At 39.2% G+C, this 24,234-nt stretch overlaps 1 protein-coding gene across 2 annotated transcripts in view; it reads right to left on the bottom strand.

Moving 5' to 3' along the window:
- The window catches only part of P2RY8 (P2Y receptor family member 8), a 31,496-nt gene extending 8,140 nt beyond the window's left edge, over positions 1-23,356 (bottom strand). Inside the window, exons 1-2 of one of the 2 annotated variants that reach the window (XM_064646171.1) lie at positions 23,296-23,356; positions 19,782-19,867 (exon numbers count right to left, since the gene is read on the bottom strand). The gene's annotated coding sequence lies outside the window, so the exon portion shown is untranslated. The remainder of the gene's footprint in view (positions 1-19,781; positions 19,868-23,295) is intronic. The other variant, XM_064646172.1, reaches the window with a different exon arrangement.
- Positions 23,357-24,234: the final 878 nt, after the last annotated feature.

Below are 24,234 nucleotides of genomic sequence, written 5' to 3'. Positions count from 1 at the left end.
AAGTATAGTTTTGTTACATAAATATCCCTGTCAGAAATACTTTTTATATATTGCTTTTATTTTTTTGGGAGAGCTCTATTTAAACTGCAACAGACAAATGAACATACAAGTAGACTGAAAGAAAAACTCAATAAGGATTCTTCAAGTGACACAATCCAGTCTTGCTGACAGTTACAGCAGTCCTCAAGCTTCTGACACAGAAAGAGAAATCTTAAGCTTTTCTGCTTGCTTCATTTTTGAATCATTTAGTGGATGGATGTATTTTAGTTTCATATTAGGTACTAAGCACCTACAGCCTCTGGAGTAACACACACAAAATCCATGTAGGATTTTTTTGCTACTCTTTGTGCTCACTGGTCATTTCACTCTGCACAGAAAGCTCACTTGGAAATTCAGTAGCACTAGGTTTTTATCCAATCTGCAAACAAAGGTGACAGCTGCTTAGTGCTTTTTTGACTGGAATAGTGATTCCTTTCCCTTCGATTGGCAAAAGATGACAAATAAAACATTAAAAGATGTACTGAAAATCACACAGTAAAAATTTGCAAGAGAACTGTGTTATTTCTTTGCTACGGAAGAGTAACAGTAGAGCTGTGTCTACTTTCTTTTTGGAGAACTACTAAAAAAACTGGTATGTTCTCTTTCTTACGTCTATTATCTTCCTGTTTTCAATGTCAAGTGCACCTGTGAAAAAGACTGAAAAGCCAGTGAGCCAAATGAAAACAAGAATTGCCAATTTATAAAACGTTTTGTGATTTTTTTTGTGATTTGAGATGGAAAAATAAATGTCAAAATGTATCATGAAGCAGAAAGCCTTTAAAAACTTATTCTGTTTCATAATTTTTGGTTCACTACCTGTCAAAGTGCAATTGCATAGGGGGAAAACGGTCTTATTTTATTAATTATTTGGTATTGTTACACTTTCGGAAAGACACCCTTCTAGCTGAAGAGTGTAGGATGGCATGTTTCAGATTACAGGTGAAATAAACTGAAATGCAATTTCAATTCAATTGAAAACAGATTCAGAATGAAGCAAAGTGAAAGCACAGATTTTACTGTAAGCACTTAGAAAATCATATTAGTAGTTTTTAATCAATGCAAGTGTGGCTGAAGAATGTATTTTGTTTTTTCTCAAAAGACCGCTTTTTAGAATTTTTTAAACTTATTTTATTTCTCATTTACTCAGTTTAATACTATTACAAATCAGTAACAAGAGTTAAAGGGTTAGATAGTTTATGATTACCTAACTGTAGTTAAAATTGGTTAAAACTTTAGGGATTGTCAGTGTGCAGTGTTCCTGCTGGGTATTCAACCCCTCCTGGACTGTCTGAATTACTAGTAAGATGAAAGAATATTACACAAGCACAGAAAACAGATGCTTAATTTCTATGGTAGACTGAGTATGAGGAGAAGAAGGAGCCAGGAAGGCAAGGAGTCAGGAGCCAGTCATCTCAAGCTGTGAGAAAAGTGAAAAACACTTTGATATTTAGATAGAATAAGGGGTTTTAATATGAGGAACAAGAAGGAAAAGTGCCCTTCTGTAACACATCTCAGTTATTGTTCCTAAAGCATTGTTGGTGCTTTTCAGAGAAACACTTCAGCGAATGTTCAAGTTCACCAAACTGAGGAATGTAAATGAGTTCATCTCTGGTTGTGTGTTTCTTAAACTGAACATGGGCCTTACCAAAAGAGACTGCAGATTTTGCCTTGATGATTCTTTCTCATGCTTGCAATGAACTTTCATGCAAATTTTAGCTTGTAGGATTACATCTCTACATCTCTAACAGCCACGAGTTTGGTTCACTCAGTCGAGATGTGAACCCAAGTCTTCTAAGAAACTTCTTTGCATTTGGGCTTCCCTGTCCTTTTTGCTGATTTTTTTTTCTTCCCGTTGTTTTGCTCTGAGTAACATTATTGCAAAGATCTGAAACTGTTGCAGAGCCTGTAATTATATTGTCACAAAGGCATTATTTGATGCTAGGCTTTAACTTATCTTCTTTTAAGAATAAATACATTTTGGAAATATGACTTCTACCCTCTGTGCACTTGCATGTTCAAGTATTTCTGAGGAAACAAAATGAATCTGAAAACATCTAACTAGCTGCAATATTCCTGACCTTCTGTGCCATTTAGCTTTAGAAAAAAAAAAGTATTGTCTATTTGTTATTTTTCACCAAAGATTATTCAGAAAAAGGACATAAGAAAACCATATGTATGTCTTCACTGCAAAAGATAGCATATTTTTTACAATGAAAGACTTACATTATAACTACTATATTAATCAAAAACTCTTGTGGAGACAAACTTCAGTCTTTATCTTAGCGTACCCAGTCAAAGTAAACCTTATGGTGGTTACAGCTCTAACCTCAAATAGTCAGGACAAGGTAAAACAAGAGTGTCTTCTCTCCACAAAGATTTCACATTGAGAGGTAAAAAACCCTCTATTTTTTCAGCAAGAAAATATAGAGAGATTACCAGCTTTAATGTAGTGGAGGGTACATGCCTCCATCTGTTAGCTGTACCAATCTAGACAAAAGCAACTTTATTCAAAAGTGAAGGAAAATAATCCTAGCATTTCTGCTTATTAGGAAGTGCTTCTGTTCTCCAGCTTGAGAGAGTGCAGGTGGGCAGATTCCAAGTTTGAATCAAAAAGGTATTATTAAGTCTAAATATATGAAGTCTAAATATACAGATGACACGCAAAGAAATTCCACAAGGAAATATGTACTAAATCTTCAGAACTAGGTAAAGCAGTAAAATTAACTGTACATAGCTACCTTTAAATTTCCTGGACTGTGCAGTGTCTGTCCTGGACTGTGCAGTTTTGCTGATAGTTGAATTTTAATTCATTCGAACCTTCACCTTTTCTAACCATAAATCAGCAATGGCAGGATGCTGTGCTCGTGTTAGCAACGTTCATCCTAATTTAGATAAGATTTGCATAAACACAGCTGCTATCGTCTGTGTTAATAAGCCAGTTCAGTGTGAAACTCATCAATGTGGCATTTAAAAAGTTTGTTTCTGCAGCAGTCAGGTTATTGGAAATAGTAAGTCTGTGGGTCAGTATTGACAAATACTGCAATCTCTGCATCTGAAGTGTGGTTTTATGATTCAAGTGATAGTTACATTACAAAATGAAGCAGTTTGCACTTTTCTTTATCAGTGCCCAAGAGAGTTTTTAAAAATTCTGTGAGCAAAACTTTAGGTCAATTGAAACCAATAACTCCACTGATAGATTTTCTAAACTGGTTTAAATTTCAGAGTAAGCATCCTAAACTGGGTTTAAAGAGGTTCCAATTTATGGGTTAATAGCTAAAATATTATATATATGTTGATCTTTCCTACATACACAGATTTAGTAAGCTTAATTTTTTCAAGACTGATATTTTAGAAAGGATTAACAAAGCTAAGGCAGCATAAAAGTTCAACATAAGAGCTGAGAAATTCATTCTATAGGACTTACAGTCCTCTGTGATCATTGCTCATGTGCATACAGTCATATCCCAGCGGCACAACATAGCTTGCTTCTTGGTGAAACAATGCAATCTTGCACATATCGTGGAGGAAGAGCATGCACGCAGTTCCTGAAATATTACTGACGCCTGGCAGGGGACCTTCACTTCAGTGGATCACAGTCTTTGTCAGATGGTCGACAAACAGCTTGCAAAGCTCCTTTTAACTACTCTGGCAGACATCCTGTGTGGTGTGGAGTTATCCTGTGCCAGAGGGTCCTCCTGCAGGTACCTTGCCCTTGAGTTATGACAAGATGATGAAGATTTATGTTTTTATGGAACTTTGACCATGGAAATTGCCAGATCAAGTTGAAATTTAAATAACACATGAACTGATTTCCTTTACAACTTTAAATTTTTAAATATTGTCTATGTCCAGGATTGATAGACAGTGGCTTCCGGTCAGCAATCACTTCCCACTACAAGTAATTGCCTCACACAGCTGTTGTGAAAGTCAGAGGAAAAGGTGTAGTTGATCATTTCCTTTCTGACCTCAAATTCCAGGAAAAGAATTTAGGTACAAGGTGCTTGTGGTAGACAATTTGACAGATTCCTAAGAGAGAATCCCTCAATCTTCAGAAAACTTGGTGGTCTTACATTGAATCTGCATGGTCCAACAGGCATTTTACAATAAAAAATATATATATATATATATATATATAAACACATGTGTATATGTATATATATAAATATATATATCCTATTTGAAATCTGTACTTTCTATCTTTTCATCTCTCTTTTCTGTGAAACTCTTTTTGGCTGTTTTCTCTCCTGTTCAGTCCACAAAGGAATTGAGGTAGAGCTGCATGTGTGCTCTTGAAGATTATCTTTTTAGATTAAAAGAAAAAAAAAAGCAGAAGAAGAAAAAAGAAAAATACCTCAGATGTTGCTTTTTCTCATATTTGCACTAAAGATATGACAATCTGTAGCTGTGGATTGATTTAGCATATGATGAAGTCCATAAACAGAATGGACCACCAAGTTTTGCAGGTGTAGTTGAAAGGATAATTTGGCATGGTATTTGGGAAATATTTTGAGCAAAGAATGTAGGGTAATTCTAACATTTGTATAAAATACTGTGACCAGAAATTGGAAACAGTATTGTTAGGGGTGTATCAAAAAACTTGGTTGAGCATGTAAGCTGTCATCAGATGGGCCGCCTTCTACTACTTCCACTAGTAGGCCTTAGTATGTTCAAAATCTCTTTCTACCTCCTAAATAAATAGACTTGCCCCCAAAAGCCTTTGCTAGATCCATAACAACTGGTGACATGTAAATACAGGATGAATTATTGTTCCTCTTGTTAAGTAAGATCTATATGAATCTTCAAAATTTTTTCCACATCAGTAGTACGAAGTTGCAAGATTTGGGTCTAGCTGGCACCTTTCCTGCCTGGTCTTTTCTACATCTGTGGATTTATCATCCATAGAAATCCAAGTGTCTATTTTAGGGTGAGTTGTAAAGTGGGAATACCACTGACTGTACTAGGCAGATCTCCAGTGACTGTAACATTCTCATACGTAGTCACTTCCACAGTAAATGCAGGTGTTTGAAGCTGATTCCAGCCCATTTTAAACATCCTGTTGATTCAGATCCTGGTTTCCTGGAGGCCCATAATTGCCTGAATTCTGTCCAAATCTGAACCAGTCCCCTAAAGCATGATTGACCCCTTTCACACTTGAACCACTCAGCTGCTACTTTAAAATGACTAGGTCAGCTTCTGTGTGAAAACCAATTGGCACAGAATAGGACCACGTGCGTTGTTGTACCTGTACCTGTCTTCTTCCACCTGTGTGTCAAAACCTACAGTCAGTTTTATGTGACCATAAAAGTGTTTGTGTAGCAAGGATTCTCACATCAGCAGTAATGAAAACAGCCTTTGAAAAATGTGAGACATGGGGCTCTTGTAGGAGCTAAACTGATATGCACTTGGCAGCTTGAAGTTGAACAAGACTGTATCCAGTACTGACCTCTGGGGAGCACCCCAAGCTGCAGTCCTCCAACTAGGCTGTGCTCTGAGGCAGTTATGCTCTGATAAGATATGAATAACAATAGAGCAGTAGGAGACAGCTCTTTGGAGACAAAATTTGGGTTGTTATGAGCACTAGAGATCTCTAAGTGATGTGCTCTGAAATATTACCAGATTTCTGCAGTTTTAGTGTGTAACTTGACAATAGATGCATAGGAAAATGACACAGATGTACTTAAGAATAAAGGAATTTTTTGGTGCAAATGGCACCTATTCAGGAAAATATGGTGCGACCTAAACTAAAACAAACCAGGCTTCTGTTACTAAAAATTAAGGTTACAGTTTTTAAACTAAAATGTAGAGAGAGCTGACTGGCACAAGAAAGCATATAGTTCAGGATGACACATATTTAGTGGTGGGAATGTTATTAAATCCTCTATAGTCTTAAAAAAAAGGACAGGAAAAGGTATTAAGTCCAGGAAGGAACCAGACAAACAGTGTCTACATGTGAAGTGTATGAAGCACATCACGTAAAACAGTCAGCCACAAAAAAACCCCAGGTACATAAAAACGCAGTTACATAAAAGGAGTAAAAATGCTGAGGCTGATTGCTCTGGTTTTCAGCTGGGAATCTGACCTAGTTTAGGTATCTGAGAAGTCTGATGAAAGAAAGTGTGTTAAGAATGGTATGACCAGGGCACATGCTGATACAGCCCAGCCAAAAGGGGCTGTGTCGCTGGAGGATCAGTACTGTTGCATTACTGGAAGCTTTGTGTCACATCCAGTCAACAATTCAGCTGCATCAACACGTGAAACAAAATTTCCATGGGCTGAAGGATGTGACTGGAGGACTGCACCATCAATCAAATAATGAGAATGGTAAATGCGGCAGTGATGTGCTTGGGATAGAAAAATCAGCTGTGAGAGCAAACAATACAGAATAACAAAACCCTTCAAGTACCCCTAACCAAACTGGGAAAATACACTCTGGTGTGATGTATATGTTCAGGTGTCACAAATGTGATTCCTTGTAGAAGCCAAGCATTCAAGATCCAGTGGGGAGCTCCTCACAAGATGAAGATTAGCAGTTCTTGACTGAGACCTTTGCCATCCTGAGTCTCTGCAGCAGCAGGAGCACTGACATGGGGTCTCCTGCTTCCCCATCAGGACAGGGAAGAGCTTTGGCCTGTAGCCTATTGCAAATAAATTTCTACAACTTCAGCTGCTTAACTAGAAAAACCCTGAACCTCATGGGAACTGATGGGGAGAAATCAGCTATCACAAACCAAATCTGCACCAAGGAACCTTCTTGTGAGCTAATAGTGCAGAGAAACATGTTCCAGTGATCAAAAATTTTCTGTGGAGCTGGTTAATCTATTAGCATCAAAATAACATAAAAATACAACTTGTTGGCCCCAAGTAAGCACATAATATATGAAAATATCTGATGAGAAATGAGACCTGGCAGAAAATGGCAAGCTTGAATACTGGGCTCTCTTGAGGTCTTCCCTATTGAAAGGTTCAGGTTCCCTTTTTTACTCTCTTGTAGTGCCATAGATCTCAAAGGAGAAATGCTGCCGGGAGCTCCTTCACACGCTTTGGCAGTGCCTGAAATGGGATTGCAGCCACCACAGCAGCCACCTTCTCTTCTGAAACTCCAAGGATGCCCTCGGCTTCCTGGGAGTAGGGATGGGACAGTGGTTTTGAAAATGCAACCTGCTCCCCTGCCCACTGTGAAGGAAGATCAGCACCACCTACTTTCTCACTTCTCTTTCTGAAAATAGTGGAGGTTATTTAATTTTTGCTATTACTTCGTTCCCAGCTCTGTTTTGGAACTCATTGCTCGTGCTTGCTCTTGGGAAGTTCAGGGACTCAGGGCCATCTTGTGGTTTTCCACAGAGCTGCCAAGGCTATGCTTTCCCTAGCCCTGCTGAAATCATCTGGAATCCGAGGACACTTTCTGCATGTGCACATGGTGGCCAGACAGCATCTCCATGTGGAATCAGCTTGGCAGTGGAGGGGCCTGCTGGGGCATGTGAGATGGAGTCACCCCTGCCTGTGACAGTCACTTAGCAGTACAACCCACAGGGGTTGTAATGTGGTTTGGCAAGCAAATGGTGGAAAAGGCCAGTGTTTTGAAACTCATTCAGGGATCTGAAGGAAACAGGCCTGAGTCCTTTTTTATTTTAATATCTCAGCGAGACTTTTATAAAAAACATAAAGGCAATGTACCCTTCAGGACAGCAGCTTTAGAATCCTTTCTTTTTCTCTGTGTGTTTCTCTGTCTCACTTTGCCAGATCGTCATACACATATAGAGAGAGAGAGAGGAAGAAAAGGAAAGCAGAGTTTTAAGCTTCAAAATAAATCCATTTTCTTGAGGATTGTGGTTTAATAAAGGTTGTGTATTCCATTTCCATAAAAGAGGTTGGAAAGGCAAAATAAATTATCCAAACCCCTTCTATCCCCATCCATCCATGCAGATGAGCAAACTATAGTGCCCTAACATCTCAGATACTAAAGATAAGAGTGCAGTGATAAAATATGTTTCGTCACATTATGTGGGGAAAGTTTTGTACAAGTTAGGACTAGCTGCTCAGTGCAGGTTCCTCTTTCAATTCTCTGAAACTCTTGAAAAAAAAAATTAAACACACAAAAAAACCAAATTTTAAAAGCAATTTCCTCAGTTCAAACCTCCCTGCACTCCCACACCATCTCTGTAGATGCTTCTAGGATGTACTATAAACTACACGTAGAAGTTTCTTGTGTTTGTACTGCTTAGGCTGATAGTTTTTAGAGAATTCTGTTACAGCATGATATGAGCTAACCTACACAAACCCCCAAGGCTTGTTATTTAGTTTTGTTTACCTGTTTCTTTACTGTAAAAGAAATCTATCATTTTTTTTTTTACCAGCACTAGTTGAAAGACATCTAGCAATTCACCAGCTCAAACCTATCCATTCTTTTTAAGAGTTATACAGTTACAACAGGAAATATTTTGAAATGGTCACACTAATCACAAGACAGACTACTTTTTAGTATGAGCATGTATTTATATAGTCTCCTATTTTTAGGTCATATCACATGCCAAGTCCTTGCATTGCCATTTGTATTAATAGTAGTTATTGCTCTTTTTTTTCTAGTGTCTTTACACACCTGGTACAAAACAACATTCGGAAAATATGCTAATTTTGGCTTTAGTCCCCACGAGGAATTAGGCATCCAAATATTTTTGAGAAATCAGCCTTTAGCAGCAGCATTCCTGACTGTTTTCCATGCACTCTTCTGCAAAAGCAAAAGCAAAAGCAAGCTTGTCTCCTGCTGCCAAAACTGTAGATGTAAAGGATGCAACAATACTTTGACCAGGAGATCAGTATGTCAGTGACCTCTCTGCAATGGCAGATAGCCAAAGCACTATGATTTTCTACAGTAGAGTAAGGAACCACCTTACTGAACATGCTTGTGTAAAAGGATGGCTCTGGCACTCCAAGAGCACTTCGAAAGTGCTGGGATGAAGAGGACTGGGGACAACATCCACAACGAGTTTCCTTATTATCACTCCTGCTGAAAGCCATGTCAATAAGGAGATAAAAACGTTATCAACTTCTTTGTATCTCTTTGTGAAAAAGCCTCCTTGCAATTACAAGAGGTAGATGATTAAGAATCAGGATGCTTTTGAGAGTTGTTAAGACTGTAGGTGTGTTCTCAAGGATGATAAGCAGATGTTCTTAAATGCCAGTGCTCTCCTTTCACTTGCTTGATGCCTGTTGAACAGTCACTTTTCTACTCTGATATAATTTTTAAAAAAAATAATAATAGTATCTTTGCACTGCTTAGTTACCTTGCTGGTGATGGCTCAAGAAATATTAGTATCTTGCTTTGTAATGCTTCAAGAGTTATACGGAGAGCATTACAAGTGGCTTTTGAAATTGCAGGCACAGCACCTGCTTTTATTAAAGTCTAAGATGAAAACTGTCTCTGTAATACACTACCCATTTACTTAGAAAATTCTTTTCTAGAATGCCTCAAGAAGTTAGATATGTTCTGTATCCAGTTTTACAGAAAGTATTAATCCAGTTAACTAATATTAGTTCCCTGAAATCAATGGACTTGTTCTCATGGTTTATAACAACGTTTTTCCCAGACAAGACATCAAGATCTCTTATGCTACAATTTCTGCAAAAATTTCAATGACTTCTTAAAACAATGAAGTACACTTGATGAAGTTGTCCAAAAGTTATGTCAGAAAGTTCTTTAATAAATTTTTGTGCCATGTTTTTGAATGTTGATATTCAAGCAACTGCATATGTCAAAATTGTGTTCAGATATTTTTCTTTTCAAATTGAGCAGTTCCTTGTACCTTAAATTGTGTTACCCCAATAATGAAACTTCACAAATGGATTATCAAAATAAAAATGTATGTCTTTATGGGTAGTGGATTTTTTTCTGTATGAAACAGAATAGTGCAATAATATCCTAAGAGGAAAAATCTCCATGAATTGTGAGGAAAAATAAGATTTTCTGGCTCTCAAATGACTGAAAAAAATATGACAAAATTGGGGTATTACTCTCTATACTAGATTTCTACTGTCTTGTTCTTGTCACTAGTGAAGCCACAGTTCAGCAGAAAAGCAGTTAAAAGAGTTTCTTTAGAAATTGGGTGTAAAAGGAGATTGTGGTTAGTTTTGCTCAATCACGAAAAAAAATACAGAGACATGGGAGAGCAGCAACTACCTAGAAGCAGTTAATACAGAATGTAAATCCACAGAGACAGCCCAGTGCACCCACCATCCACACCTCCTCTGCCCCACGTCGTAGAAACATAAGTAGACAGAGGCACCTGCCTGCCCAGGAGTCTCCATGGCCCTCGCTGAGAAGCCCACACCTCAGTGGCTCACAATTAGGCATTTTATCACGACATCCAGAGAACCAGGACTCTGAGCAGCAAGCAAGCTAGACAACAGGAAATGCCTGAGAAACATTCAGCTTTTAACACTTTGCTGAGGGTTTCAAGGACACCTCTAGATACAACCATGTATTTCAAATGAAATTTCTCCTGCTGTTAGATGCTTGTCTCATAAAAAATGGATAGATCTGAACCAGAAACAACAGTACTGTTCATACTTCCCAAATCATACTCAATGGGGATGGGGGAGATATGAATTTATTACTATCTTCAGAGTAGTGACATTTAAATCTACACCCTCCACCAAGCAATAAGGTTTTCTATTAGTCACTTCATATAAAACATATAAATTGCATAGAAATAGGTAATGCAGTTTGGATATCTTCTCCTCTTTTTCACCCATGGACTTTATGTTCCAGTTGCACCATGAAAACTGCAGCAAATTCAGGTGCAAGAGTAAAGATAAGTTGTAGAAAAATAGCTTTAACATGGTAGTTAATGCATTGCTGCAAGAATTTTCAGTTCCAATCAGATTGGGTAAACATCCCAAGTTTGTAAGGAGTGCCCTAAATATCCACAGGATTAAAGGGCACATGCCATCACCACCTTTCTTCTGGCTTTATCCCATGCAGGATATACTCCAGTAAGTCTCCAGTAAGGGTTTTGACTCTATGGTGTACTTGGTCCTCAAGTTGACAGAGCACAAGGAACAGTCTTCCCCTGCCCACCCCTCCCCTGCCCAATTGTGAATCATTTCAGGCCTTCGGTTTGAGTTGGGTATTAAGACACATGGGCTTCTAAGCACTTAGTAACTGGGATTCATAGTTTTGATACTGGGCACTCTTAGCAAGAGCAGTTGAAGACTTCAGCCTTGAGTTTCAGCACTTACAGTGGTGACAAGAGAGTTTTTAGGCTCCTGAAGGTCTTTTTAAATGCTAGCATTAAGGTCTGATGTTGAAAATTCTGCCCGTGATGAAAACTTTTCTCCTTTAGTGTGTGAGGTTGGGATGAAGAATCTCCTTTTCTCCTAGCTAAATCACCCCTTGGTGAGTGTAGTTACACCCTGAATGGATTGCCTGAACTCTCTATTTTGAGACTCAGTGGCAGTCAAGTAAAACCACTTGCCTGCTTTTACAGCAATCTCAATGATTTTTGTCTAGGTCAAAAATCCTGCCAGGTCTTCCATAATGTACTGCCATTCAACCAGCTAATCAGTCTTCCAGATCATAGAGTGAAAATGTCTGCAGACATTTTAGCTTTTTCCTTGCCAAACTCCTTGAGAACAAATATCCTGTCCCAGCAGACTAGAAAAGGCATTCAGCAGAGAAAAGCTACTTGGCTCAACTCTGCATTTTTGTACCATTCTCCCAAGCAGAGTAGTCAGGATGTAAGGACCTGTGGGAATGAATGAGGTTGAGTCTGGCAGATGGGTATGATGCCTTCACTGCACATCACCTGGCTGAGTGTTCATGTGTCTTTCCCACTGGACAGACAGGAGTGAAATAGGGCTGCATGCCTGATTTCTTGGGTTGTTTTTGCAGCAGATGATTAGGTCATTTTTAGTGTTGTATGATGGAAATCTGATGCAACCTGTGATGTAGGCTTGTCAAAATAAAACTCTATTAGAAGGATGAATGAGAAGACCATAAGATTCTCAGTGGTAACAGCCTGACACCCTCTCTCTCCCCCTTCCTACCAAATTGTTGTCAACACTTTAACCCTGTCTTGCTTTTCTGATTAAAACCTGCCAGAAAATTTGCTTGGCTTTTATACTCCCAGTTGGTTGGGAAGATGCATAGATATACTTAATCATAGGGTGTAAACAAAGAAGAAAAGCACAAGTAGAGATTCTATATTAAAGAGTTAAGAGGAAGGGAGGAGAAATAAGGAAGTAGTGGTTGAAACAGTCCGCTTTTAAGCACAGAAAAAAAAAGTTTAAAAAACTTGATAACGTTTTAAACGGAGTGTATAAACAACACAGAAGAGCCCCAAACTAGGTGTTTGCTTTTATTCTTGGGGGTGGAGGTGTTCAGAACTAGTGGAAACTATAACGAGAACTTCAGAAGTGGAAATACTGCACCTTTAGCAAAAAAACACAAGCTCAGTTTTCTCACCGCCCAGAATGAAATATGAAGTGAAGGGATTATTTCTAATAAAGAGAAAAGAGGTTGGTTTCCAAACCTTTCCAATGTAGGATAGCACCATTTTTTTTACCCAGTTATTTAATTTGAGATTGATTAGATCAAAAGTATATAAAACAGAGCAAGCACATTAAAGTAATTTCCCTTGAGTTTTGCCACAAAAGACAGCTGAATTGTCAATGTCAAAAAGATAAATACAAAATGATTTGCAAAGAACATTTACATACTATATAATTCTGATCTGAGAGTGCTATGGTGGCTTTGAATAAATGATACTGTATTTTGCTGTCTCTCCATTGGAGAAATACTCTTGACATTTGTCACCATTGACATTAGTGATTCAGCAGCAGTACAATCGGTGTAGCCCTAATATATAAAAAAAATATAATGCTAGAGTAACTGTGTCTTGAGATGTGTTCAAAAAAGTGCTGTCATTTGCAACTGTCCATATTAAGGATATTGACAAAATATATGATACCATTTTTCACCAGTGTGAGTGGTTGTGGAAAGGATTTAGATTGGGGATGGTTTAGGATTTATTTATTTATTTATATGTATATTTACCAGCATCGCTGTGAGTTATCTATTTTCAATGCCTTTGACGGCTACACATCAAGAGACTTAAGCTACAGCACAGATCTCAAAAAAGGAAATAAGCACCTACAAGTTTCTATAGCACATTTCTCTGGAGGAGGAGAAGAGCACTGAGGCATTAGTGTTGACACAGAAAGCACAGCCTGAGTCTATTTCAGGGAAGACTTGTTGCTCTTCTTCACAGAAGAAAATAATGGCCCTGGGCTGCAGAAACGGGAGGCAAGGATGAGGACTTGGTGGAGAACGGTGGGGACAATGTGCATCAAGATGCTGGGCTAGGCAATGCTTTCTATGAGCCAGTCAACAAATACTTTTCACAGAAACAGCGTAAGCTGCTTGGACTTAAAAGTGAAAGACACTGGTATTTCAGTACATCTTCTCACTAGACAAATGAAATCTGTGGGTGACCATGTGGCCTCCTCTGTAGGGGAAAGATGTGATATGGGAGAATCCAGAAGTAGGTGTGGAAATCCTGGGTGACTGTCATCCAGAAGAGGTATCAAACACTTCCACTTGTTCATTTCATCATTAATATAGAAGCAAGAATATAAACAAAACCCAAAGAACTACTGAACCCAGCTGCTGTTGAGCTTTGTTTGAAAAGAATCTCTGGTCTATATTCATGGGTCTGTATTTCCCCTCTCTCCCTCAATAAATGTGAATTGTCTGATAAAGGGTGAAGTTCACAAGATTAGCTAAGTTTCTGGGCATGGCATAAATTATTTGGCCAACTGGATGAAAGCCTGGAATGCAGACATTTATCATTCCACCTAATGTTTTTGAATTCCTTTCCCTGATAACTGCAACTGCATATGGTTTTCTGTATGTCATGGCCATAATAACTCAAAAGAATGTTGTAGATGTGTACAATGGCAATAATGATAATCTTCATCATATACTAATCTATTGTAAGTCACAGAACTGTAGTAAGAAAATAGATTAGTGTTTTCTACTGCCCACAGAGCCACTGGAGCCACACTTGTTGGTATGATCTCCCCTTATGGGAGAGCAACACTGTGAGTCTCATCCTAACTGGTCAAAACGCCTTTCACCCATCCCTTTTTCAGCCTGGGATCAAAGCAATGAAGGTGTAGCTCAGAGTAGAAGGCAGAGCATTTCACATGGTTACAAATATCGGTCTATACCAAGTCCTTCTTGACTCAACATGTGACAGACCCAATTTATGAATGGACCAACAGACTGTGAATACATTTATCTTCCATTGAAGGGAACAGGAAGTGAGAGCATTTACCATTCAGCTCTCTTGGACCCACAGGTGGACACAAAATATCTTTGATATAGAAACATGGCTTTATTTCTAACATCTGGCACTCTAAATTTCTGGTCCTTGTGAACATAACCCTACTTATTTTCATCAGATTCACTAGAAAAGTTCAAGCTGATGATATATGGAAGGTGAGAACTTTTTTACTTTGCTGGGACAGGTGTGGGTAGGGGAGCATTTACAGGTCCTCTGGCATGTTAGTGCGAACAATGGTTGGCAATGGCAAGCTGCAACATGACAGTTTTTATTTCAAACTTGAGGAAGTCAAATCTCCAAGTGTTCACATGCTCTTTTGAAGTAGGCAAAGATATTCAGTTTTGGGCCCCTTACTACAAGAAAGACATTGAGGTGCTGTAGAGTGTCCAGAAAAGGGCAACAAAGCTGGTGAGGAGTCTGGAGCACAAGTCTTATTAGGAGTGGCTGAGGGAGCTGGGCTTATTGACTTTGGAGAAAGGAGGGCTCAGGAGTGACCTTATTGCTCTCTACCACTACCTGAAATGAGGTTGTAGCGAGATGGGGGTCGATCTCTTTTGCCACGTAACCAGTGCTAGGACAAGAGGGAATGGCCTCAAGTTGTACCAGGGAAGGTTTAGATTGGATACTGAAAGGGTTGTCAAGCACTGGAGCAGGCTGCTCAGGAAAGTGGCTGAATCACCATCCTTGGAAGTTATTTAAAAGTCAGATGTGGCATGTGGGGGACATGATTTAGTGGCAAACTTGGCAGTGCTGGGTTAAAGGCTGGACTTGATGACCTTAAGGGTCTTTTCCAATCAAAAAAATTCTATTATACTGTATTTCTGACTGTTTATTTTTCCTTCTACACTAGTCCCAAAGACAAATTAGAGCAATCAGAAGAGTAGGCACAGCTAAAGGAGCTAATATTTCTGTAGTACAATTTGTGTGTCTCTGCTCTCCTATTGCTAAACGGCATAGGAATAACCTTTACACATGCTGGTGTTCCCCATATAACAAAGTGATTTCCACGCACTGCTGTGAGAGACTGCAAATTTTGTTTTTGCAAACTTTGTTGCTGCAGCAGCAAAAACTGGTAGGTGCTGAGAATCCACCCAACTCACACATTTACAAGCCCAGCACAGACCAACCACCTATGTTATTGATACCTATATTGGTTATGATCTCTGCCCCTCTCATGTGGGGGTAATCATGTATTCAGCCCACAAACATTAGCAGGAATAGACATGTGAGTTAAGCAGACCTATCAGCCTACTATAACATGTAAAACTCTGCCACGTCCTGTTAGTTTCTCAAAGAAGTGGTCTTGATGGAAAACTTATCATTTAAAAAGCTGGAAAAAAAGCTTTCACAAGTATATATGATTATAAATCTCAAATGTTTAACATACATTGAACCTGAAACACCTAAGTGATGAGTTTGTGATGCTATTTTATCCACCAAGACCAGATTTTAAGATTATGTGTCTGCACAGCTGAGAATTGCTGAGGTTGCAAAAGCCAGATGTAGCAGGAAGCTTCATTCTTCATTCTCTTAGAGGTGTTAAAGATATCTTTATGCCCCATGGGAGAAATGTGCGACTAAGAAGGCACATCTTCATGTCAAAAAGTGGGTTCCAGATTTTTCTTTGACAAGGTTGTACAGATTTAGGTCACTAATTGGGTTGATAAAGAGATGTTGTATACAATGTGCAAAGGAATGTTTAGCTCAGCTTAAAGGCTTGATTTTGCTTCTGCTTAACTCAGCCTCACATTCATGTGCCATCAGCCAATTTCTGTTAGCTGCAATCATGGATAGGCTGCAAGCTTTTTAAATAACTAGGTATTTCTAAAGACCCAAATAGTTCTGATCAGTGTACTGAGTATGTCAGCACTATGTAACTGAGATCATGAGCTTTGCAGAAACTTGGGATTGAGGGGAGGGAAAGGTGTCCCTTATGAAAATGTCTGTTCATTCCTTTTTGAAATACTCACAATGCTCATATACCTCAGGAAGGTTACTGTTCTAGCAGCCTGAACAAATAAACAGTTGAAGAGCCTGGGATCCAGAATTTCATCAGCAGTTTCCACTGGTTGCTTTGCAGTTTAATGATCCTACTAGTGAAATGGTGAAAGTCAACAAGCTGTCAAGAAACTCTACAAGTCACAGTAGAGTCACTCTGGAAAATGGACAAGTTTTGAGCTTTTCTGCTTTATCTTTTTTTGGAACTAACGCCCTCCCAGCAATTTTGAAAAGGCAAAATACCCCATTAGAAAAATTTTGTCTTTTTTCTCATTGTTCAGTGAGTGACACTGTGCCCTATGTACAGTGCATTGTTCAAACTCTCAACCTAAATACTAAATAAATAACTGATTTTGGGGCATTTTTCTGTCATCCAGTGTTGTAGCTTCAGAACAACCTGCAAAATTCTTCTTTACAGCCTTCCTCTAATATGAAGATTATTTAACCCCATATTACAAACAGAAAAGTGAGGAATGGAGACCCCAAGTTGCCTAGGACCTGATTTCTAAGCACATTTGGCATTACATAAAATGTTTCTGATTCAAAGCCACATTTCTATTGACCATATCTGGATTTGCGAGTGCTCAATACTTCTGCAAGTCAGATCCAAGTGTCTTTTAATAAACACTTGAAAATTAGGAACTCAGAGCTGGTGCCTGTTTCTGAAAACTTACACCCCTTGAAGTCAGACCTGAAACAGAATTTCAAACTCTGTAAGATGAGCATCATATGAGTGGAAGGATTAAGCCACCAATGAAGGCTTAAGTGTCTCATAATGGGATCTGAAATAGTCAGAAAAATTATAAGAAACAGTGTGAAGTCAGCACTATTCACTTGCTGCACACGTAGATCATCCAGAGTAGGTGATGGATGAGCCTTGAAAATGTGAAAAAAAATCTTAGTGAGTCTCATAGAACATCCTCTCTCTCACAGAAAAACTACTGGAAGACCTGAGCCTTGAATCTCTTTGTCAAACTTCCTTTTATTAAAATTCTGTGTTACCTTTTCTTTCTGGAGACTAAATATGATTTGCCACAATGTTTTAAGATGGTTGGTACAAGACAAACACTTCCCTTCCCTCTCTGAATGATAAAGTAGCAGTTAATGTCAGGAAATAGATGCCCTAAGGTGCCTCCCAAGTCTGACCATGGAACTTATCTGAGAGGGAGATTAACCACAAGGCTTCTGGGTACTGCCCATATTTCACATCAAAGATGCGCAATAAGAAATTATCAATACAACAGTTCAGGGAAAGATGAAAATGGCATGCATGAGGGCAAGAGATTCTCTAGCCTAGTGACAGTCACCAAGTATAAGGTAGTGGACATGGTCTGGAATCTACTCTTTAGATTGGCCTTTGGAGTTATCCAGCGACTACTGTGAAATACTGTCTTTGAAGACAAGGCTGGACATGAGGTCTTTGTCTTTCTGGCTGAATGGTATTTCAGGTATCTGCTCCTCTTTTGTCCCCTTCTTTTTGCTCTTCCAGCTTCTACTGGCCAGGTCCAGTTCAGCTCAGACCATACCTGCTAGCATACTACCTAGCTAGCAAGGAAGGAGGTGGATAAGCCTTTAAATACTTTTCAAAGACAGTGCTGAATATGCATGTTCTTTCTCCTGGGAGAATGCTCTAGAGGAGGAGTTACACTGTTCCCTACTCCTTGACCTCTTGAAAAGAAAGCACTTGTATTTCTGAAGAAGAAATATAGTCTTACTGATGTGCTTTAAGCGTGCTCCTCACTGGCACCAGGACAGCTCTCTCAGTCCTGTCAAAATCCAGCTGTTCTACTATGGCAATTGGATATCTGCTCCATACTTTTCCTTGAGTATCTTAAGTACTGCTATGTCATATTATAAGAAGCAACTATTATGGTATAATTCCCCAGCAGTCAGAGGCTGCATTAGAATTTTTTCCTGTTTGTAGTTGAAGCTCTGAAGTTCCATCCCAGCTCCATTTCAGGTATTTATCATGTATTTTTCTATTATGAAGGTGACCTTTTCTCAGCATCACACACATTTTTCTCAGCATCTACTTTCAGGTAGAATCAGTGGCAGAATCTTATTTCCCAGAAATCACTCAGTTACTGCAATCACGAGGCTACTTTGCCTTTTCCTGTAGCCCTACGTCTGAGTCAGAATGTGTCCTCCAGCAGCAAGTAGATGAGAGCTGAACAAGGAGACAGGCATGGTCTCCCTCTAAATGGGCTGTTCATTCATTTTTTTGTGCTGAATTATTATTCTGTAATATTTACATTTAGGACTCTGAGGAATATACCACATGAAGAAGGGAGATTTTACTACATGAAAAGCGTGTCAATATTAGTAAATTAAACACGGTCAGAACAAGGGCCCAGGCCATGGAACTCAATTGCTTGGGCTGTTACAATTCTGGCACAGTTTTGTCTCACACCAACTAATGTTCCCTCAAACAGGTCTGGACCACACACAACTTCTTATATAGTTTAGGACTTACTGGACAGACAAAAGACCATTCCCAAAAAGGAGTCTGGATGCAGCCATCGTGTTTCAGAGGCTGAAAACAGTTATTACAGTTGTGTCAAATAAGGTAAAGATCAGGATATGACTGGTCCCAGTAAATGGATGTAGTGCAAAATTACTGCTGGTTAAAAGCATTTTCTGTCTAGACCATTAGAGAGTGTGGACATACCTGCTCTGTCTTTAGATTTATTTTTTAGATTACTGAGAGCTGGATATTTCAGGGTTTTCTCCCAAATATTTAAGGAAAAGAGCTGAAAGGATCACACCTTCCTGTCCTCTGCAAACCTGCTTTCATCATCAGTAGCATTTAACCCAAAGTCTGTCTTCTTTCTGTTAACTGCTGTCCAGAAACCACCCTGTGTCTTCATATACCTCAAGTTTGTACTACCAGTTTTCCACTTGTCTTTTTTTTTTTTGTCTTTTCTTCACCATTTCTGTGCTTACATATCCAGAGTTTCCTATCCTACCTCTCACCACTGCTGGTGTTCCAGGAGGATATATACCTTTGACCCCCGCACTGCTTGACTGTCACAAGGTGAAGTGACAAAAATACAAAAAAGGCTTATTCTCACAGCTTTCAGCTACTGAACCATTGTAGCCCTGAACTGAGGTCCACTTGGTGTATCCAGGACCCTGGGCGAACAGGACTTCAATAGGGCACAATTTAGGAAGTCTCAAAGACCAATCATATTTTTGAGAAGTTGGGGAGGGAGGGGGAGGCAGGAAAAGGTCTTAACAAGATTATTCCTTTCTTTGTGCTCACTCACCTACTCAAAGCAGAAGCTTGTGTTCCTGAATATTCCCTTATTGCCTCAGCAATTGCCTGAAACAGCTAAACTCTGCGTGTAACATCCTGCCAAAGAAAATGCAAAACTTTTCACCTTAAATGTTGATCGGACTTACAGGCAGCTCCCTAAGGAATTTGTCTCACCATGTCATTGCTGATGTTTCCGTACTGCAGCAGATCAGATTTCCTCTATGAGTAAGAGCTACAGAAAGGAACAGAAAACAGTTCTGTTAAAAAGTTTTTTAAGAATCAGTTGTTAAAATAAATAAATAAATAAATAGAAGGAACACATTTAAAGATAATTACGAGCACTGACAAGCACTGATAACACTGTCTGTCATAGCTTTAAATACGTGGTTCACTAGCTGTAAAACAGCTTGAGCGGGACTACTCAAGATTCAAAGTATACACATCTGAAGATGAAGATAAAAGAGCACATACTTTTTGTTGGCTTGATATTTTCCCTTCTTATTTTTGCAGATGTGAATCAGGTGCAGTGTATCTGGTAGTAAGTAACTCTAGCGACTTCTTCATGATCATACCAGTGAGTAATTTCTGTTCTTATTTCAAGACTTAATGAGCAGTTTGGAGAGCAAGGATTTTCAATTCACCACCTTCTGAGCCTGAATTCATCATGTGGGAGTGTGAAAATGTGACAAAAATGTGTGGCTCTTGACCAAGTTTATAGATCCCTTGCCCCTGTCTGAACAACACTTGGACCCTCATTGGTCTCTGTGCAAAAAGGCAGAATCTCTCTGTTGGGATATCAATGAGACCTAAACCCCAGCATTTAAAAAACTGAACTGTTGCTTGAAGCATACATAGCTCATTCTCTCTCTGTGAAACACTAAAAAATAAGACTTTTGATGGAAAATTTCCATAAGGACACAAGGCTTCCAATCAAAATACATGAAAAGAGACTGGATCAAACTGACATTACCAGATTCAAAGATGTAGAAAATGAATCCTGTGGAATGTTTCTGATTGATTAGCACCTAAATTTAGACAAAAATTGGATTATATTGCCCACTTTAAATCTATTTTAAAATAACAACCCTAACTCTAAGGCTGAGTCCCTCTCAGGTTTCCTGTGTGTAAATAGCAAGCCCAGGAGAAACACCAACTTGACCTTCCCATTTGACAGCTGGCAGTAAGAATAATCAAGCCCAAACAACAATCCCGAAGACATTTACTTATGAAATGAGCTCATTTCATTCAGGAATTTTGAAGGCAGTAGTCAAGGGCCTAACCCCCCCATTTCCATAGTAATTTTTCATAGGAAAGCTACATGTTCAAGCTCCTTTTGCACACTATGAAGAACATGAAAACAGTGTTAATAAATATGCCTGGTAAGAAAACCATCCTTCTGTACAACTGAAGTCTTTGCAAACATTAGTTGTCAGCAGTGAAGCCCCTGATCTTCTGTTTCAAAACACCTATTTATCTGGAAACTATGCAAATGTGAAGTAATTTTATTAGGCAGCAATACATGTGCAAAACATCAGCACATCTTTTAAATGCACTGTGACATAGTCTTGATGTGTCTTTATTTTTGAGCAGGACAGAGGAGGCTACCATAAGATAACTTCTTGAGGCTGGGTTGTGTCTTCTGGGTTTCTCCCCTCTAGCCACTTGCCCAGAATACCGCAGTTACTGTGGGAGACCAAACTTACCATACAACTTTCTAGTATTGGGTTATTTTCAATCCTGTTACACATAACTGGTGCATATAACATATACCTCCCTCTGACAGAGAGACGAGGAGTGCACCCTCTTCCCACATCAAAGATACTGATGGTGAAACAGAGCACTGAGAGTAAACATTTTAAATCGCCTAAGTTGGCGTTTTCTGTGCTTACAGTCATCAGTGAGAGCAAATTTATCCACATAGACAGATACATCAGAGTTGAACCCAAACTCACACTGAAAGACAGCAGATGAATACACATTTTCAATAAATGTACCTGAAGGAATGTTAAAAACTGAAGGTAGAAGCAGTGGGAAAGCTGCTAGTTGGTGACCAGGGGATGCCTGGGTTCAGTTTACTCTTTGCATACAGAGCTGTTGAGCCGTGCCTATGCACTAACTGGGAAATGTGACTGCAAGATGGGTAGGCACACCTCAGCCAGCTTTCCTCTAGCAAGCTGCAGCATAGGCTGCAAGTATTTAGCAGCTAAGGCCATACAGACCTGTAAGGAACAGCTAAGTGCTTGGCACCAATGTTCAAACTGAGATGACTAAGGCTGATGCAAATGCTTCTACCCATGTCATAGCCTCTTCCCTAGCAGAACGGTGACATGCTCTCTAGTTATTTCTAAACTGAAATACAGCTGTTTGCAAGGGAAGACCTGGGTTTCTTGATCAAATTGCCTGCACTAGGGAGCTGTGAATACCAGGGCACAAATATGGTGTCAACTGGGATTCATCTGTAAAAGCAGTGACAAAGCTTCCAGCGGTTCATTGAGTCTGTTAAGGGTGAAATTCATCGGAGAAGTCCAAGTGCTACCGTAGCAGCAATCTCACAAGTACAGTGGAAGTGATTTAGAAATGATGGATGGAAATTATGTGTCTGAATCAAACAAATGCTTAAAAAAATCCTAACTAGATTCTCCCAATCACTATGTATAAAATCCAGAAAATGTTTATACCAGACATTCAAGGAGCCAATATCCAAACACTAAAACTGATTATAAGCAAAGACTTAAAAAAACCCCAAAAATGCCAAAGATCTGAGTATCCAGTGTATGACTCGAATCAGGGACCAGCACAGCACACACAATTTCACTTTCTGTATGGTGACCTAGTGACAGAACATTATTACAATAACTGCCCCACAGATGGCTATTTTATACTTGTTTCTGATCTATTAGAAAACAAAACTTCACACAAATAGTCTCTTTCCCTATCTATTAAGGGACAACAAATGCAGTATGCAAGAGTGCAGTGTTATGAGACTTCCTTCTGGTGCCTGTCTGTCTGAGTTCAGTTGTTATGAATCCCAAGGAAATATCCCAAGGAAATTATATCACTTTATGATATGGTTCCACAGTCACTTCTGAGTGTATGTTTGGTTACTGCAAACCTCAGGAACAGTCTCAGGATGAACACAGTACATGACTCTACAATAGCTAAAGATAAATATCGGGTTCAGATTTACAAATAAAACTGGTCCAAAATTATCTGGCGCTTTTTTTTCTATTTTTTTTCTGCCCCAATATGGAAAAGACACACTATGATTTTTACTACCTCCCTCACTAAAGCTAATTATGCACTTAAACCTCTTTATTTTGATAGTGGTTTGTGCAGAGTGAACTCCTTAAAACTAGTGGTAAGAGTTTTCTTTCTCTTATACTGCAGTATTGCTGTAATAATTCTGACTTCTAAATATGCGCAACATAATTTCTTAATTACCATTGCTCTATTATTCAGCCAAACAGTTCTTCCTTTATTCCTACAGCTCACAGTCATCTTGCACAAAGACACACATGTATTTCTTGGATTGCAAGGAACTTTGTTCTCCCTTCAGATGTAAATAATAGGAGGGAGAAAAAATCAGTCTTGGCTGAGTCTGACTCCACTGAAAAACAATTTTGAATAAACAATGAAGAAGTGGAAAGCTGTACTCCTTACCTTGTCTGGGATGTACAGTGCACCTTGAAAGCCTCTTAAATGACAGAGAAGAATTAGAAATAGTTGAAAGTTTGCACTCATCCAACCAGAGGGCTCAGGAAATGACTGTGTATTTTGCAACGATTAGCTCCTCCCTCACTTCTAAGTCTTCGCTTTTTCAAGTACAGCAAAAAAAAATCCGTCTAATGCCATGCCCTACACATGATTTCTGTTTCATACTAAGAATATGCTGGTGACCAGAGGAGATGACCCTGATCACCTCCATGGAAGAGAAAAATTGCAGTGTCTTCTGCGTAACTGTGACCAAGTACATATTACTGTTGAGTGATGCTTATGTAATGAAGTGTAGAAATGATTAACGGGTTTCGCTTCTAACTCTCATTTATAGAAGAGGCTTAGACCAATATTGTCAACATGATTTCAGAGTTGTGGTGCCCAATAGAGCAAGGTAAAAAAAAAACAAGGCTATTTAAAGGAGTGGCGTCCCTTGCAATCTGGACAGGCATTTGATATATGGTATATGATACTTTTATACACAGTGGGTATCTAGGTGAAAGTCAGGAGCCCTGGAGCATCAGGGTTAGGTCCTCTGTGCATAAAACCCCTTTTGTGCCTAAAAATCTGTTTCTCTTGCCTGAATGTACCTGTTCAACTAAAAAGCACTTATGACACTGATCATTATGTAAAACTGTTCACCTGAAAGCTATTAAAGGTCAGTTCCCCACAAGACCACAGGCAGGAGCATAGGCTGCCTTTGGGGAGTGGGCACCAGCACAGTGAACCCAAGGTGGCACCAGGGCTTCTGAGTCTATGAGAGACCTCATATTTGGGTTTTGTGAGACAGCAATGGGGCTGTCTCACCTAGCTCTGGGCATTTGCACTGCAGATGTCTACACCAGAGCTACCCATTCAAGGTACTTTTGAATGCAGGTGAGGGAG

Source organism: Pseudopipra pipra, chromosome 2 (assembly GCF_036250125.1).
Source record: "Pseudopipra pipra isolate bDixPip1 chromosome 2, bDixPip1.hap1, whole genome shotgun sequence".
Classification (NCBI taxonomy): Eukaryota; Metazoa; Chordata; class Aves; order Passeriformes; family Pipridae; genus Pseudopipra; species Pseudopipra pipra.
The sequence above is the reverse complement of the archived record's forward strand: the minus strand, read 5'-3'. Positions and strand labels throughout refer to the sequence as shown.